Source organism: Sorghum bicolor, chromosome 4 (genome assembly GCF_000003195.3).
Source record: "Sorghum bicolor cultivar BTx623 chromosome 4, Sorghum_bicolor_NCBIv3, whole genome shotgun sequence".
Classification (NCBI taxonomy): domain Eukaryota; kingdom Viridiplantae; phylum Streptophyta; class Magnoliopsida; order Poales; family Poaceae; genus Sorghum; species Sorghum bicolor.
Window position 1 is genome coordinate 13,020,022 of NC_012873.2, and position 16,335 is coordinate 13,036,356.

General features: G+C 42.4%; 1 protein-coding gene across 1 annotated transcript in view; it reads right to left on the minus strand.

The window, feature by feature from the left end:
* The window catches only part of LOC8080376 (phosphoglucan, water dikinase, chloroplastic), a 42,378-nt gene extending 37,576 nt beyond the window's left edge, over window positions 1-4,802 (minus strand). Inside the window, exons 1-3 of the mRNA XM_021459926.1 lie at window positions 4,345-4,802; window positions 1,599-1,718; window positions 1,119-1,194 (exon numbers count right to left, since the gene is read on the minus strand). The gene's annotated coding sequence lies outside the window, so the exon portion shown is untranslated. The remainder of the gene's footprint in view (window positions 1-1,118; window positions 1,195-1,598; window positions 1,719-4,344) is intronic.

Consider the following 16,335-nt stretch of genomic DNA (forward strand, 5'->3'; position numbering starts at 1 on the left):
TACTGGACGCGGCCTCTTTGCCGAGGGTCCAAAGCCCTCGACAAAGGCCAAAAAACCCTCGGCAAAGGCTTTACCGATGGTGGCCCTCGGCAAAGAGCTCTCGGAAAATTTTGAGTCAGCAAAGAGGGTCTTTGTCGAGGACCTTTATCAGGCACTCGACAAAGAAAAGCAGCCGTCACGGCACCGGCGCCGTTGGCGGTTTATTTGTCGAGGGCCGGCCCTCGGCAAAAAAAATCATTTTTTTGAAAATTCTTTGCCGAGGGCTTCCCCGGGCCCTCGACAAATAATTTTTTATTTTTTTAAAAAAACCTTTGCCGAGGGCCTCATCCTGGCCCTCGGCAAAGTAATTTTTAGGATTTTTCCGAAAAAAATATTTGCCGAGGGTTATTGCCAGGGCCCTCGGCAAAGGACCCTTCTTTGCCGAGGGTCTTGATCATTGCCCTCGGCAAAGGCACTACTACAACAAAAAAAAATATAATAATCAAATGATCTATTGTCCATTTGATCTGTCAATTCAAGATGCTCATACATCCACTCACAAGCCACGTTACACAAGCTAACACAAAGTGATCCGTGAAATTAGTAATTCATTACAAACTCACATGTCCATATCCAAATGTATAGATCTGTACAGATTAGTAAGATAGGAATACAGAGCTCTTCTACACTATTGGTTCAGAGCAGCATGCAAGTCTTTACTACACAACAAGTCCTCCTAAATAGAGTTGGATAGGAACATGTGGACTGCACAAAATAAAAGTCCTTGTTTGGAGTTGATACCACTTAACAGCATGGAGTGACCCAATGACCTACATGGAGTAGAGTTATAGATTATGCACTCTCTAGAAATGAGAAATTGTCTTAACTAGTACAAGACAGTCAGATCAGATTTTTAAAGGAACAAGCATTGGTTCAAATTCTTAGCAGCATTTGGGGCAAATTAGAGACAAATAGGAACAGACAACATGAAGCAGGGTATGTGCACTTGTAGTATTTGAAATAATGGAAAATGGAAAGAAATTTAGAGGAATTGCATGTAGCAAGAGACATTATGTCAATCAGACAAAATTTATGACTGGAATAAGAAAAACAATTGCACCAAAAAGTGGCATCTTCACCTTAGGTAGAGCAATCCAGTTTTTTATTGTTATGAACTTTTCCTTCAGTAGATGCTGGCTCCAATTTCTCAAACATCTACACATGGGCAAAAATCATAAATTTCTTACACTGTAGTGTACAGGCACCAAAGTTTACTAAAAAGAATGCAGTATTTAGTCAATATACTAGACAACCAAGTTCACAAAATTGCATATACTGAGCGCCTAGCTATACTCATAGCTCCACTCTCTATAGTCTATCACCAAGTTACTGTAAAAAGAAAATAGTTTTCAATAAGAATGGTTTATCAGCTCATGGCGAAGAACACTCTAGGTGCAGGATTGATCAGCATGGTGGCATGGATGTATGTCTTGTAAAATTTCACCAAGAACTAAATGCTACGAATTTCGTACTAACCATTTGCTCATCCAGACACTTGGTATTGCACATGTACAGAACAAAATTGGACAAATGCATAGTAAGGTACTGCATCTACTCACTTGGTGTTGCACAAGCATTTGTTGCCTGTAGGTTTAAGCTGTTGTAGACATTCTCTACTCAGAAATATTCCCCTCCCACTTGTAGAACTCGAGCTCCTTGTTTAGAATCTTCTGTGGAACCTAACATACCACGAGTACAAGAGACTGTTAAATATGCAGAGATTAGCAAGTTAATGGACATTAATCAAAATTCCAATGGGATATTAGAATCTTAGCCCTGTTTATGGACACTATTTAGACATAAACAACAAGTACTTATCTGAATTTTTTAGACTAAATACCTGTCGACGAAAGCTAGTCGGCAGTCTACCTTGGGGTATACCCACGATAGTAGATTATCGGCAGATAGGTGCGCAAACTACGAACTAGATGGTAACGCAAGACACAGACAAGGATTTTATCGTCCTGCGTCTGATTGTATTGATATGAGATGTAATGTGATCTCTGATTTGTCCTCTAGGGACCTCTGCCCCTCCTTATATATCGTGAAGGGACTGAGTTAAAAGTAAAATATCCTATTTGGTACAATATTTTGTAGCCTTGCGGTGCACGTCGACCAGCGTCGTGCGCCGCACGTCTTCATCTTGTGGGTCGGGCCACCTCTAATGGTGCGGCCCATGTCGACCCATGAGGGTATAGGGGTTTATACCTCCACAGCTAGTCCCTGAGCTCCATGTATTGTGATGCAACACGCCGTCTTAAGCTTCTTCGACCAGTGAGGCTTGACGTCTTCGACCAGCAGGAAAGTCACCCGAACAGTTAACAGTTTATCAATGTCGACACCGAAGAAGTAGGTTGTTCGAATAATGTACGGTGCTCTTAAGAAAAAAGATTTCTTTCCTGATGAAGTGTGTCCACTTTACTTTTCTAAAAAGTATAGTCTTTCAAAATGCAAGCATATTCACCGTCAGGTGAAGTGTGCCCACTTAGTCCCCGAGCCTGGTAGTAGGTGACATGGACACGTGGTGCTAGGGTCTGAAAAGAAAAATCCACGTAGAAATTTCAATACTGAGATACATCGCCAGATGCATCGTACCAATGTAGTCCCCAAGCTTGCTGGAAGGCAAAGTATAAGCTTTGTAGCAAGGTCTAAAAAATTTAAATTGCCCCTCAGTTGTATATAAGTCCAATTCATATGTAACTGAGAAGAGCAGTCCCCAAGCTGTGGTCGGAGAGTGATCGAAGTAAGCCTCGAGCATAGCGTAGGGAGTGATTGACGAGTCTCCGAGCATGGTTGGAAGCGTAAACGTGCTCGGTGGTCGGAACAACCCCCCAGCACTGTGTTGAGACTAGTCGACAAGTCTCCGAGCGTGGTTGGGAACGTAAACATGCTCGGTGGTCAGCACAGTCCCCGAGCACAGCGTAGAGACTAGTCGACAAGTCTCCGAGCGTGGTTGGGAACGTAAACATGCTTGGTGGTCGGAGCAGTCTCCGAGCACAGCGTAGGGAATGGTCGACGAGTCCCCGAGCGTAGCTTGTTGACTGGGCCAAACTCCTGAAAAATAAATATAGAGAATTGGTAGTATATGATGTATAAATAAACTCTAGATAAAAAACAGCACTAGTGTAAGATTTTAGCTTTTATGTTATATTTAGAGTTAACACGAGTAGTTAATTCATCCTAGAGCTTGTACCAGCTCTAGTCTAACCAACAATCCGACCACCCAGAACATAGAGAGCGGATCTCATGCACGTGTGGGGAGGAGTCGGAGACAGTGCTGGCTCTGGAAAACTTGTGTAGGAGAAAAAACTAGTCGGCTAACAAAAAGTCGTTTCGAAGGATAAAAAATATTATGCCAAAAATAAATAAAATATTAGAAGTGCACTTATCTTTCTGACGTGTTGTCATAATGGTGGCCGCGGTTGTCGTAGCGCCATTCTTGGCGGCGATTATTATTGCGATGTGACAGATGGTCTAGGGAAGTAGACCAAACAACTTGGTCGATTGCCCGAAAGCCAACATGGTTGGAGCCACGGCCGACGTCGATGAAGTGATTGACGCAGATCAGATCTACACCTCCTCCGTGGTCATAGCGGTGAAACTGTTGAAGCCGGTGGTCTAGGTGATCTAGCCGACGGTGAACGTGAAGCCGCCCACCACGGTCGTGAAGTTGGGGTCGCCTGGGAAGCTGTACGCACACCCCCTACCTAGAGCGCCACTGTCGACGAAAGCTAGTCGGTAGTTTACCTTGAGGTATACCACGGTAGTAGATTATCGGCAGACAAGTGCGAAAGCTACGAACTAGATGGTGACGCAAGACACATACAAAGATTTTATCCAGGTTCGACCGCCGTGAGGGCATAATACCTACGTCCTGCGTCTGATTGTATTGATATGAGATATAATGTGATCTCTGACTTATCCTCTAGGGACCTCTACTCCTCCTTATATATCGTGAAGGGACAGAGTTAAAAGTAAAGTATTCTATTTGGTACAATATTTTGTAGCCTTGTGGTGCACGCCGACCAGCGTCATGCGCCGTACGTCTTTATCTTGTGGGCTAGGCCACCTCTGATGGTGCCGCCTATGTCGACCCATGAGGGTACATGGGTTTATACCCCCACAATACCTCATTCAGTTTCTATTCTAAACTCTTCCTTCACTAGATGTTGGCTCCAATTTTTCAAGCAACTACACAATGAACAAAAATAATTAACTTTCTTATACTATTTTATGTACAGGCACCAAATTTTAGTAAAAAGAATGCAAAATTTAGCAGATCTAAGAGAGAACAGCAAGGCTCACCTTTGAATGGGACCAGCAGCACTAACGCCATGCAGATTTGGAGACGACATGCCGAGGCCAGGTCGGAGGGCTTAGCATCACGGCCCTTGAGTGGATCATAGATGCGGGGGCGATGGTGGGATGTGACAGGCCAGAGCAGTAATGGAGCCGGGTTGGTCCGACAGCGAACCACCGGCTCCCCCTCTCCTTGTGCCTTGTCTACGGGATGTGCGGTAGTGACGTTCTCAGGTGTGGATCTGGGCACCCATGCTGGTGGAGATGCACTGCGACTTCTGCTGCTGCTGGTGGAGGCGCAGCTGCGTGGGGCTAGGGCGGAGAGACACTCGAGTCCACAGCCTAGGTGGGGGGATGCGACCTTGCCGGTGGCGGCGGCGGCGCAGGTGAGGAGGAGTTTGTGACTCTAAGAGGATGACGGCGCGGGGCAAGAACAGGGGTGGCGGCGGCTTGTGGATGGGGGAGGGAGAAATGATATGGAGATAGGGTGCGCGGGGGAGAAGGAATAGGCTGCGCGTAGCTTTTTTTTGCCGGCTCGATTGGGATCTAGGGTTGAAAACTTTACCGAGACCCATATATAAGGCCCTCGGTAAATTTTTTTATTTTTTAAAAAAAGATTCTTTGCCGAGGGTAGACCCTCGGCAAATTATTTTTTAGATTTTTTAAGCCTAGTTTTTGTGGTGGTAAAATATATTATTGGAAACTCAATTTTAAAATTTAGGCAAATTTTGACCTTTTTTAATATTTTTCTTAATTTATTTTGTTTGGTTGATTTTTTTTGAATATTTCAAATTTGAACTGCACTTATATGGAATAATGCAATGTAGTGTTTTGAAAAATATTATTCATGTTATTTGGTGTATGTTGAGTCCTGAAGCGCCCCTGGTAAACTAGGAACTCAAATGTGATACAATACTAGTTCTAGGAGGCTAGTAACATTAGATAAGTTTCTACGTTGTAGTCTCGATAAGCGTAGACAATGAAGGCACGCTATAATAATAAGACACCAAAATACAACATATGTCCAAAGGACCCAGAAACAAACGATATCATAACCGAACATCTGACGAGTCCCATTGCCACAGGCTTTGTTGGGTGCAGACACGACCTTACTCGAACACCACTTCGGAATCGAAGTCCGGGTCAAAGCATGGATGAGTACAACGTACTCAGCAAATTCAACCTTATCCTGTGGAAGATGATAACAATATATATGCATATGCATAAATCAAGGATGAGGCTTAGTTTTATATGCATAAAGCTATCTTTTTACACACGCAAGGTTTTGTTTCACAAATATTTTTGTAAAAGACCTCTTTTTCCATATATGATAGTATTTCTAAAAATGGAGGTTTGATCATAATTTTAAGTGTTGTTGAACCCTTGTTCTCACAACACAATGGCAGTCAACCATTTATTTTCAAAATCACACTCACTCTCATGTTTTTACTCATCCCAACCCATCTAATTGTTGAAACCAAACCATAACCCGTCCGAGACCGCGGACACAGCTATCCAGATAGATTTACACTCTGTAGAGGTTGTACACTTTCACCATAAGTAGGATACCATAACTTACACCGTTGTGCAAGCACAGATCTATCAAAGTCATTACCCTCCATAGCTAAGTAATGACGCTCACCACGGGAACACTAAGGCCACATCTTATGATACCACAATAATTCACAGAGCTCTTTATATTTCATATATTTCAACCATTTCACATACCTCTCTTAGTGTCCCATTGCACACCTGCCTCTAGGTGATTGCCATACTAACTAGAGGGATTGAGACTAAGCCTTTCCCATACAAGGCGAGTAGTCGTACGATAAATGAGTTAGACAAGATGAATAATCAACTCAGTCCTTAATCGAGACAAGGCGGATATCTTCCCAATTAACCCCGCAAGGTATAAGCCATAACACCAGGGCATCCCAGAAGGGATCCCATCGGCCCCATCTCTATAGTAATCACATCTATAACTTGTTCACTAACCCTTTCACAATACCCATAATTCATTTTCACCTACTCATACAGTTTTTCTTTTAAAATCATTATATTTGAGAAAATATAGCGATGAGTATCCAGGATTAGTAACAAGTCCTAAGCATATTAAATAATGATATTTCTGTTAGCATAATATTTTTTTTCTAGGTTTGAATAAGACAATTATCGGGTAATATCAATTCAAGGATGACTATTCAACAGGTTTTAACTAACTAGCGAAAATATCTCGTACATATATGGTACATGCAATATTTAAATCGGCTTTTACGGGTTGTGTTTAAAAATAAGATCTATGCATCAAAGGGAATTGGTTGGACTTGCCTCCGTCGGCGTCCGCGGCAAACTCCTGGCTGACAGTTCGGATCCTCGGTGTCGAACTCGCGGTACTCGTCTCCAACGTCCTCGTTCTCCGGCTCGTTCACTCCATCAGCTAAAATATGTGACGATCGACACAGACAATAAGCACAGATAAATAAATCACATAAATTCAAATAAGCCCTAAAAATAATGAAATTAAAATGGGTGGTAGATCGTGATTTTAGATGAATTTAGAACAAAGAATCGTTGAAACCAGAGTTCAGATGAAGAAGACATTAAATTTACAAGATCGTTGTCTACTAAAATAAACAAGACTTTTCGGAGGAGGGCGTTGACGTGAGCTGTGTGAGCGTGGTGTACTTTGGTCAGCATTCTGATTTGGTATTTAAGACTATAAGGAGACAACGAAAGGAGAGGAGGTAGTGGACAGGACAGAGAGGCAGAGGAGTGACCACGTTAATCGTTCGTGCTCGTCCGCCATTGCTGGCCGTGAAAGCTTGGGCTAGCTGACGGTTTAGACCACCGTTCTCGAATACAAGAACATGAAGAGAGATAGGAGAGGTAGGAAATTGATGGAGGCTAGCTACCTTGCTGACTGTAGCCCAGAGAAAGAGATCCACAGGGTGCAGCTCTCTCTGAGCAAGGAGATAAGCGAGTGAGTGGACGCAGAGCAAACGGCTTAGTGTGGTTAGCGTGGTTGGCATGGTGGAGTAGTGCTGCTCGGCATTGGCTTTTATAGGCCAGAGGAGGGCACTGTCCGGTGATCTTGGTTGCTTCGCCATCAATGGCGGTTCTCGTGCTGGGTGCCTGAGATGACTGATGCACAAGAATGATAGTACAAGCAGCAGATTGACGGTGCGGCAGCATACATGGACGGTGGCTCATAGTGTAGATATTCGCCATGCAAATAGACGGTGCCTAACTTGCTGTTGATGAGCGTACGCGCTGTAGGTACTTGCTGTTATTTGTGCCAGAAAAAAATATAAATTCTGCCCAGTTGTGCGTTGCGACTTGCTATCTTTTTTTACGGCAAAAGAGGAGCGAGGGAAAGGCAAAAGGTGGTACCCGCATGTCGCGGTGCACGTGCGAGCGTTTGCGCTCGTCGAGGGGCTCAGGCGCGAGTGCACTGTGACGCCGATGGTGGTGGAGTCGGCGCACGCGTGGTTGTCGGGTATCGGGCATTACGAGCGAGAGAGAGATGAGCAGTGGGCAGGTGATGCTAATGGTATGTTGTGCAGGATATATATAAAAATAGATAATTGGGATGGATGAAAAAGAATTGGAACTCAAATGATTTATAGTTTTTGAAATATATTTTGAAAATAATTTTTAGTGTGAGTGATTTTTGAATGTGAATTTTTGGAATGTTACAAACCTCCACTTAAAAGGAATATCGTCCTCGAGATTTGGCTGGGTTCTAAATAGATGAGGAAACTCTTTTCTTAGGGCATCTTCTCTTTTCCATGTTGCTTCCGCTTCAGTGTGTCTACTCCATTGAACACGACAAATTCGAACTGTTGTCGTTCGAGTTTGCTTGGTGACTGTGTCTAGGATTTCTATTAGCACTTCTTGATATCTTAGATTGTCTTGTAAATCAACTGTATGTGGCAATATCTGTTCCTCTGGTACTCTGAGACATTTCTTCAATTGGGAGACATGAAACACATTGTGTATATTTAACATTTCTTCAGATAGCCGAACATGATAGGCTACAGCTCCAATCCTCTGTACTACTTGATATGGTCCAATATACCGAGGTGTTAGCTTGCCTCTGACTTGGAACCTTAGAGTTCTTTAAATAGGAGAGACTTTGAGATACACAAAATCTCCAACTGCAAAACTTAACTCTCTCCTTCTTTTATCAGAATAGCTCTTTTGACGTGATTGTGCCTCTTTCAATTTTTCTCTTATTTTAGCTACACAATCTTCTGCTTCTCTTATAAGGGCAGGTGCAAGCAAGGTTCGTTCTCCAACTTTTGACCACATCAATGGGGTCCTACATTTTCTTCTATACAGGGCCCAAACTAGCTTGATAACTATTATTATAGAGAACTCTGTATAAGTTAGGCTTTTCTCCCAATCTTTACCATATGTGAGCACACATGCTCTCAGCATATCTTCTATAATCTGATTTGTTCTTTTAGTCTGACCATCTATTTGAGGATAATAAGCTGAGCTAAAATCTAGCTTGGTTCCCATAGCTTCATGCAAACTTTTCTAGAACTTAGAGGTAAATTGGGTACCTCAGTGACATACAATTCCGCTTGGCACACCATGCAGTTTGACTATGTTATCCATATATAACTGGGCTAACTTATCTCCACTATATTTGGTGTGCACAGGTATGAAATGAGCAACCTTGGTAAGGCGGTCCACTATTACCCATATTGAATCATTCCCTTTCTAAGTTTTGGGTAATCCATTCATAAAATCCATACCTATCTCATCCCATTTCCAAACAGGAATAGGCAATGGCTGGAGCAAGCCTGCTGGTTTCTGATGCTCTACTTTAACCCTTTGGCAAACATCGCATTGTGCAACAAATCGTGCCACATCAGCTTTCATATCATTTCACCAATATCTTTCTTTTAGGTCCATGTACATCTTGGTGGCACCAGGGTGGATAGAATAAGCTGAGTTATGGGCTTCATCAAGGATTAGTTCTTGAAATTTTCCCTCCTTGAAATTTTCCCTCCTTGGGCACACAAATCCTGTTTTTATACCACAATACTCCTTTATCATCCACTCTAAAGTTTGGAGCTTTATTTTCTCCAGTTCACGAATCTTCATCAGATCCTTATCCTTATGTTGTGCCTGCTTGATTTCTTCCACAAGAGTTGGCTACACCTTTAGACTACCATTTTAAGGTTGGCGTACTATATGCATGTTCAATTGTGTTATCTCTTCTTGTAGGTGAGTGTTCTTAGGAACCAACTCTTGATCATATGACCTTCTGTTTAGGGCATCTACTACCACATTGGCTTTTGGGTCGTAATGAATCTCAAGGTTGTAGTCCTTGATTAACTCCAACCATCTTCTTTGCCTTAGGTTCAAGTTTGACTGTGTGAAGATGTACTTCAAACTCTTGTGATCTGTGTACATTTCACACTTGTTTCCAATGAGATAGTGTCTCCAAATCTTGATAGCATGTACTACAGCTGCTAACTCCAAATCATAGGTAGGGTAATTTTGCTCATGAGGTCTAAGCTGACGGGATGCATAAGCAACCACTTTTCCTCCTCGCATGAGAACACATCCTAAACCTTGTCTTGAGGCATCACAGTATATGATGAAATCTTGGTGAATGTCTAGCAAAGTTAATACTGGTGTTGTTGTCAGTATCTTCTCCAACTCTTGGAAACTCTTCTCACATGATTCTGTCCAAGTGTATTTCTTATCCTTCCTAAGAAGCTCTGTCATGGGTCTGGCTATCTTGGAAAATCCTTCTATAAACCTTCGATAATATCCATCTAATCTAAGAAAACTTCTAACCTCACTCACATTGGTGGGTTGTTGCCAATGGGAGCAACTTCTACTTTCTCAGGGTCAACTACAACTCCTTCAACTGTTAGAATATGACCTAGAAACACAACCTTCTCAAGCCAAAATTCACACTTGCTGAATTTAGCATACAACTTGTGTCTTCTTAGATTTTTCAACACTACTCTCAAGTGTTGCCCATGTTCTTCAACACTCTTAGAGTAGATAAGTATGTCGTCAATGAAGACTACAACAAACTTATCTAACTCTTCCATGAATACCTTATTCATGAGGTTCATGAAATAAGTAGGGGCATTGGTTAATCCAAAGGACATCACTGTAAACTCGTATTGTCCATATCTGGTTACAAAAGCTGTCTTGGGGACATCACTATTCTTGATCTTGAGCTGGTGATAACCTGATCTCAAATCAATCTTGGAGAAATACTTGTCTCCTTTAAGCTGATAAAAAATGTCATCTATCCTTGGTAGGGGATACTTATTCTTGATGGTGACTTCATTTAGGGACCCATAATCCACACACATCCTCATACTTCCATCTTTCTTCTTCACAAACAAGACTGGGGCTCCCCATGGTAAAGAACTAGGTCTGATATAACCTTTATGCTACAATTCTCTTAGCTGCTCTTTCAGTTCAGATAACTCTGTTGGGGCCATTCTGTAAGGTCTCTTGGCTATGGGGGTAGTCCCGGGGATAAGATCAATGATGAACTCTATATCCCTGTCTAGTGGCATTCAAGGTAGTTCCTTAGGGAATACATTAGGGTATTTTTGCACTATTGGCACTTCCTCTATGGTCCTTGCATCCAAGTTGAAGACCATTGGGTTGACTTTAGACCCTCGGGTTTGGCATTTCACCTTAATCCCTTCATGGTTAACTAATGATACTTTCTTGATTGCATAGCTAATAATTCCATTATGTCTGGTTAACCAATCCATTCCAAGGATAACATCTATCCCTTTGGACTTGAGCACTACCAAGTCTACTAAGAAAACTACCCCACTTAGAATGATCCTTACATTTGAACAACCTAGATGACATTTGATGTTAGACCTAGGTGTTCGGGTTATTAGGGGTAACTTTAGTAGTACTTTGGGTAGTTGATGCTTCTCAACAAAATTTGATGATATGAATGAATGTGATGCTCTAGAATCAAATAATACTGTTGCAAGTACTGAATTGACTAAGAACTCACCAAGTACTACTCCTGAAGGAGTCTGAGCATCCTAAGCATGAATATGGTTGACATGGGCTCTACCGTAGGGTTGTTGTGGTTGCTTCAGCATCTGGCTATTATTGTTGGCATTGCTATTGTTGTGAGGGAAACCACAGTTGACTTCAGACACTGTAGGTCCTGGTCCATTAACTGTGTGGGACTGAGTGGATACTGCTGGTGTGTTGTTCTTGTAGGGACAGTTGGCAATGTAGTGTCCAGTCTCATGACAATTAAAGCAAGTTCTGACATTGTTTGTGACTTGACCAATGTTGTTATGTTGAGTCTTACCATAAGCCTGATTCTGATAGGTTGTCTTGGGCTGATATGATGATTTCATTTGGTTATTGGAGGCACTAGCAGGAGAGCAGAACTGCATTGGGGCTTGAGTCCGCTAGCTTGGTTGGCTAAAGGTTTTCAGCCTGTGGGATCTAGCACCGTCTTGAACCTTACGCTTTAGAAACATGTGCTTGTTTTCTTTCCTTTCTTCAGTATTGGCCACATCAGTCAGAATGGTCCTATTTATTAAGGTGTTGAAGTCTGGATAGATCTGTGGGGTCATGAGGGTTCTGAGCTCACAGGTCAATCCTTCTATGAACTGTGTCTGCTTCTTAGCATCAGTGTTGACCAATTCTGGGGCATAGCGAGACAACTCGGTGAATTGGAAGATGTACTCACTCAGAGTTTTGTTTCCTTGCTTCAAGTTGCGAAACTCATCAGCCTTCAGCTTCATGACTCCATCTGGAATATGGTAGCGATGGAATTCATCCACAAATTCTTCCCATGTGATCGTGTTGGCATTGTCCACAGCTCCACTAGGTTTTCCACCAAGAAAGGGCAATTCCTATCAGCTGATGAGATGGTTGCAGAACTCTATCCCTTCTATCGCAGTGGATTGTGTCCAACTTCCTTTCAATCACCTTAAGCCAATCATCTGCTTCTATGGGGTTGTCAGATCCAGTAAAGTTGGGTGGCTTAAGCCTCATGAACTCAGTCATCTTGTCTTGGACTCCGGCTCCACGGTTGTTCCTGGGGCGGTTCATGCCTTGAGCCAAGGTCTCTAGAAGGCGAGTCTGAGTTGCCATGACTTGTGCTAAGTCAATTGCTGGAGGAGGGGCAAGTCATCTCCTTCATTATGGTTCCTAGTCTGACTCACTTCATCTTCATGAATACCATCAACATTTGCATTGGCTTGACTTCCATTTGGATTTTGGCTTTGTCTACTAGCTGCACGACCGCTTGGTTGAGAGCAAGTAGCTGGCTTGGGAGGCATCTATTGGTTAAGATGAGAAAGTAGTAGATAAGGGTTAGATCTATTGAGTGATGTTGTTTTTTGGTTAGGGTGTGATATTTTAAAAAGGTGCAAGTTTTAAGACTTGCTATCTCGTAAGGGAACAACATAGACCACTCAATTATTTAGCACAACCAACAAGTACAAATACATATTTTGAATAGGAGGGCGGCTTACAACATAGTAATAGGGAAAATAAGCATACTATAATACGATTCATCTACTTTGGGGGTTGAACAAAAGTGAAGTAAACTTCACTTTCCCAAGACAAAAGGAGGAACTAGGTGATACTAATCTTCAACTACTTTGGACGGAACGACTTCATTCCCTTGGTGTTGAGGAGGATCATGCTTCTGGCATCTGTGGTTCTTCCTTTGGACTAAAAGGTGGGTCACCGTATTCTTTTGGTGGTGGCTGGGTGAGGACGGGAAATTCTTCTTCCTTAGTAGGCTCCAACTCTAAAGCTTCATGAGAGGTTTCTGTGGGTGGGGGAGCTGATGGCCCTTCAATGTCCAACTTTCTTCCTATTGGGAACCCTTCTAGGATCATGGGCCCTTGGTCTTTTGAGGCTAACATCCTTCTTTTGATCCTGATGACAAGGTAGGCATCCTTCAACTCTTGAGCATGGTAGTCCTCAGCTGCCTTTAAGACTTCAGCAACTCCTGAGCATGGCGGTCCTCAGCTGCCTTTAAGACTTTAGCAATGGCAGTTTCACAACTCTCGGCTGTAGCTGCTTGGTCCTAAGCCTCCGCAAGCTACACATGGAGCTTTCTAGCTATGATCTCAGCTTCCTCCACACGATGGATGCACTTCCTTAACTCTAAGGCCTGCTCATCATATTGCTTATCTAGAGCAAGCAGGTATGTGGTCTTGATTACCACAGTTGGGTCATCCTCGAGTGAATAACGTCCTTGCAAGAGCTCCATGTGGGTCCTCCAAACTGGTCGGTCTTTTTCTTTGGGTGGAAAGAACCTCTTGGGTGTATGGGTGATGGGCTTCTCGTAGATCTGGTATAGGTACATCAAGGCTTTGTGGGCGATGGCTTGATATGTATCTGCAAACCGAAATCCGGTCGCAGTCATACTCCAAGCTTCAGCTATGTTAGGGAAGTCCTCACTTTTCCCGATATAGACGGTAACTTCACACCACTCGGTTTCATGCTCTTCATATTCTCCAAGTTTCTGCATGGTAGCATACAAGAGCTTGGGAAAGCCTTCTACATTTAGACAGTAACTTCTAGTCCAAACACCTTGTACCATCTGAGAGAAATAGATGAGGGTAAATATTTTTATAAAACAGAGGGAATAGGGTAAGAACTTTTGTAAAATACTTTCATTTAGTAAAATACTGGTCCAGAAAAGCCTAAGGTCGCGTCCTACAGCCAACTACCACTTTGATACCACCTGAAGCGCCCCTAGTAAACCAGGAACTCAAATGTGATACAATACTAGTCCTAGGAGGCTAGTAACACATTTATTACATCAGATAAGTTTCAGCGCAGTAGTCTCGATAAGCGTGGACAATGAAGGCATGCTATAATAATAAGACACCAAAATACAACATAGGTCTAAAGGACCCAGAAACAGACGATATCACAACCGAACATCTAACGAGTCCCAATGCCACAGGCTTAGTTGGGTGTAGACACGACCTTACTTGAACGCCACTTTGGGATCGAAGTTTGGATCTTCCTCTGTTTAATAAAGCAAGAGTTAGTACAACGTACGCAACAAATCAAACCTTACCCTACAGAAGGGGATAGCAATATATATGCATATGGATAAATCAAGGACGAGGCTTAGTTTTATTCGCATAAAGCTATCTTTTTACACACGCAAGGTTTTATTTCACAAATACTTTTGTAAAAGACCTCTTTTTCCACATATGATATTATTTCTGAAAATGGGGGTTTGATCATAATTTTAAGTGTTGTTGAAGCCTTGTTCCCACAACACAATGACAGTTAACCATTTATTTCCAAAATCACACTCACTCTCATGTTTTCACTCATCCAAACCCATGTAGTTGTTGAAACCAAACCATAACCCGTCCGAGACCACGAACACGGCTATCCACATAGATTTACACTCTGCAGAGGTTGTACACTTTCACCACAAGTAGGATACCATAACTAACACCGTCGTGCACGCACAGATCCATCAAAGTCATTACCCTCCATAGCTAAGTAATGGTGCTCACCATGGGAACACTAAGGCCACATCTCATGATACCACAATAATTCACAGAGCTCTTTATATTTCATATATTTCCACCATTTCACATACATCTCTTAGTGTCCCGTTGTACACCTGCTTCCAGGTGATTACCATACTAACTAGAGGGATTTAGACTAAGCCTTTCCCATACAAGATGAGTGGTTGTACGATAAATTCGTTAGGCAAGATGAACCATCAACTCAGTCCTTAATCGAGACAAGGCAGATATCTTCCCACTTAACCCCGTAAGGTATAAGCTACAACACCAGGGCATCCCCAAAAGGGATCCCATCCACCCCATCTCCATAGTAATCACATCTCTAACTTGTTCATTAACCCTTTCACAATACATTTTCACCTACTCACACAGTTTTGCTTTTAAAATCATTATATTTAAGAAAATATAGCGTTGAGTATCCACGATGAGTAACAAGTCCTAAGCAAATTAAATAATAATATTTCTGTTAGCATACTATTTGTTCCTAGGTTTGAATAAGACAATTATCGGGTAATATCAATTCAAGGATGGCTATTCAACAGATTTTAACTAAGCAACAAAAATATCTCGTACATATATGGTACATGTAATATTTAAATCGGCTTCTACGTGTTGTTTTTAAAAATAAGATCAATATGCATCAAAGGGAATCGGTTGGACTTGCCTCCGTCAGCGGCTGCGGCAAACTCCTGCTGACAGTCCGGATCCTCGGTATCGAAATCGTGGTACTCGTCTCCAATATCCTCGTTCTTCGGCTCGTTCACTACGTCACCTAAAATACGGGGCGATCGACACAGACAACAAGCAAAGATAAATAAATCACATAAATTTAAATGAGCCCTAAAAATTATGAAATTAATATGGGTGGTAGATCATGATTTTAGATGAATTTAGAACAAAGAATTTGAATCAGAATTCAGATGAAGGAGATATTAATTTTACAAGATTATTGTCTACTAAAATAAACAAGGCTTTTTGGAGAAGGGCGTTGAGAGCTGTGAGCGGTGTACTTTGGTCAGCATTCTAATCTTGTATTTAATTAAGACTATAAGGAGACAACGAAGGGAGAGGAGGTACTGAGACACGACAGAGGCAGGACAGTGACCACGTTCATCATGCGTGCTCATACGCCATTGCTGGCTGTGAAAACTTGGCTAGCTGACGGTTTAGACCACTGTTGTAGAAAATACAAGAACATGGAGAGAGATAGGAGAGGTAGGAAATTGATGGATGCTAGCTACCTTGCTGATTGTTGTCCAGAGAAGGAGATCTACGGGGTGCAGCTCTCTCTCTGTGTAAGAACAGAGGAGGAAGGAGATAAGCGAGTGAGTGGCCGCAGAGCTAACGGCTGAGCGTGGTTGGCAAGGTGGAGTAGTGCTCCTCGACATTGGCTTTTATAGGCCAGAGGAGGGCACTGCCCGGTGAGCTTGGTGGCTTCGTCATCAACAGCGGT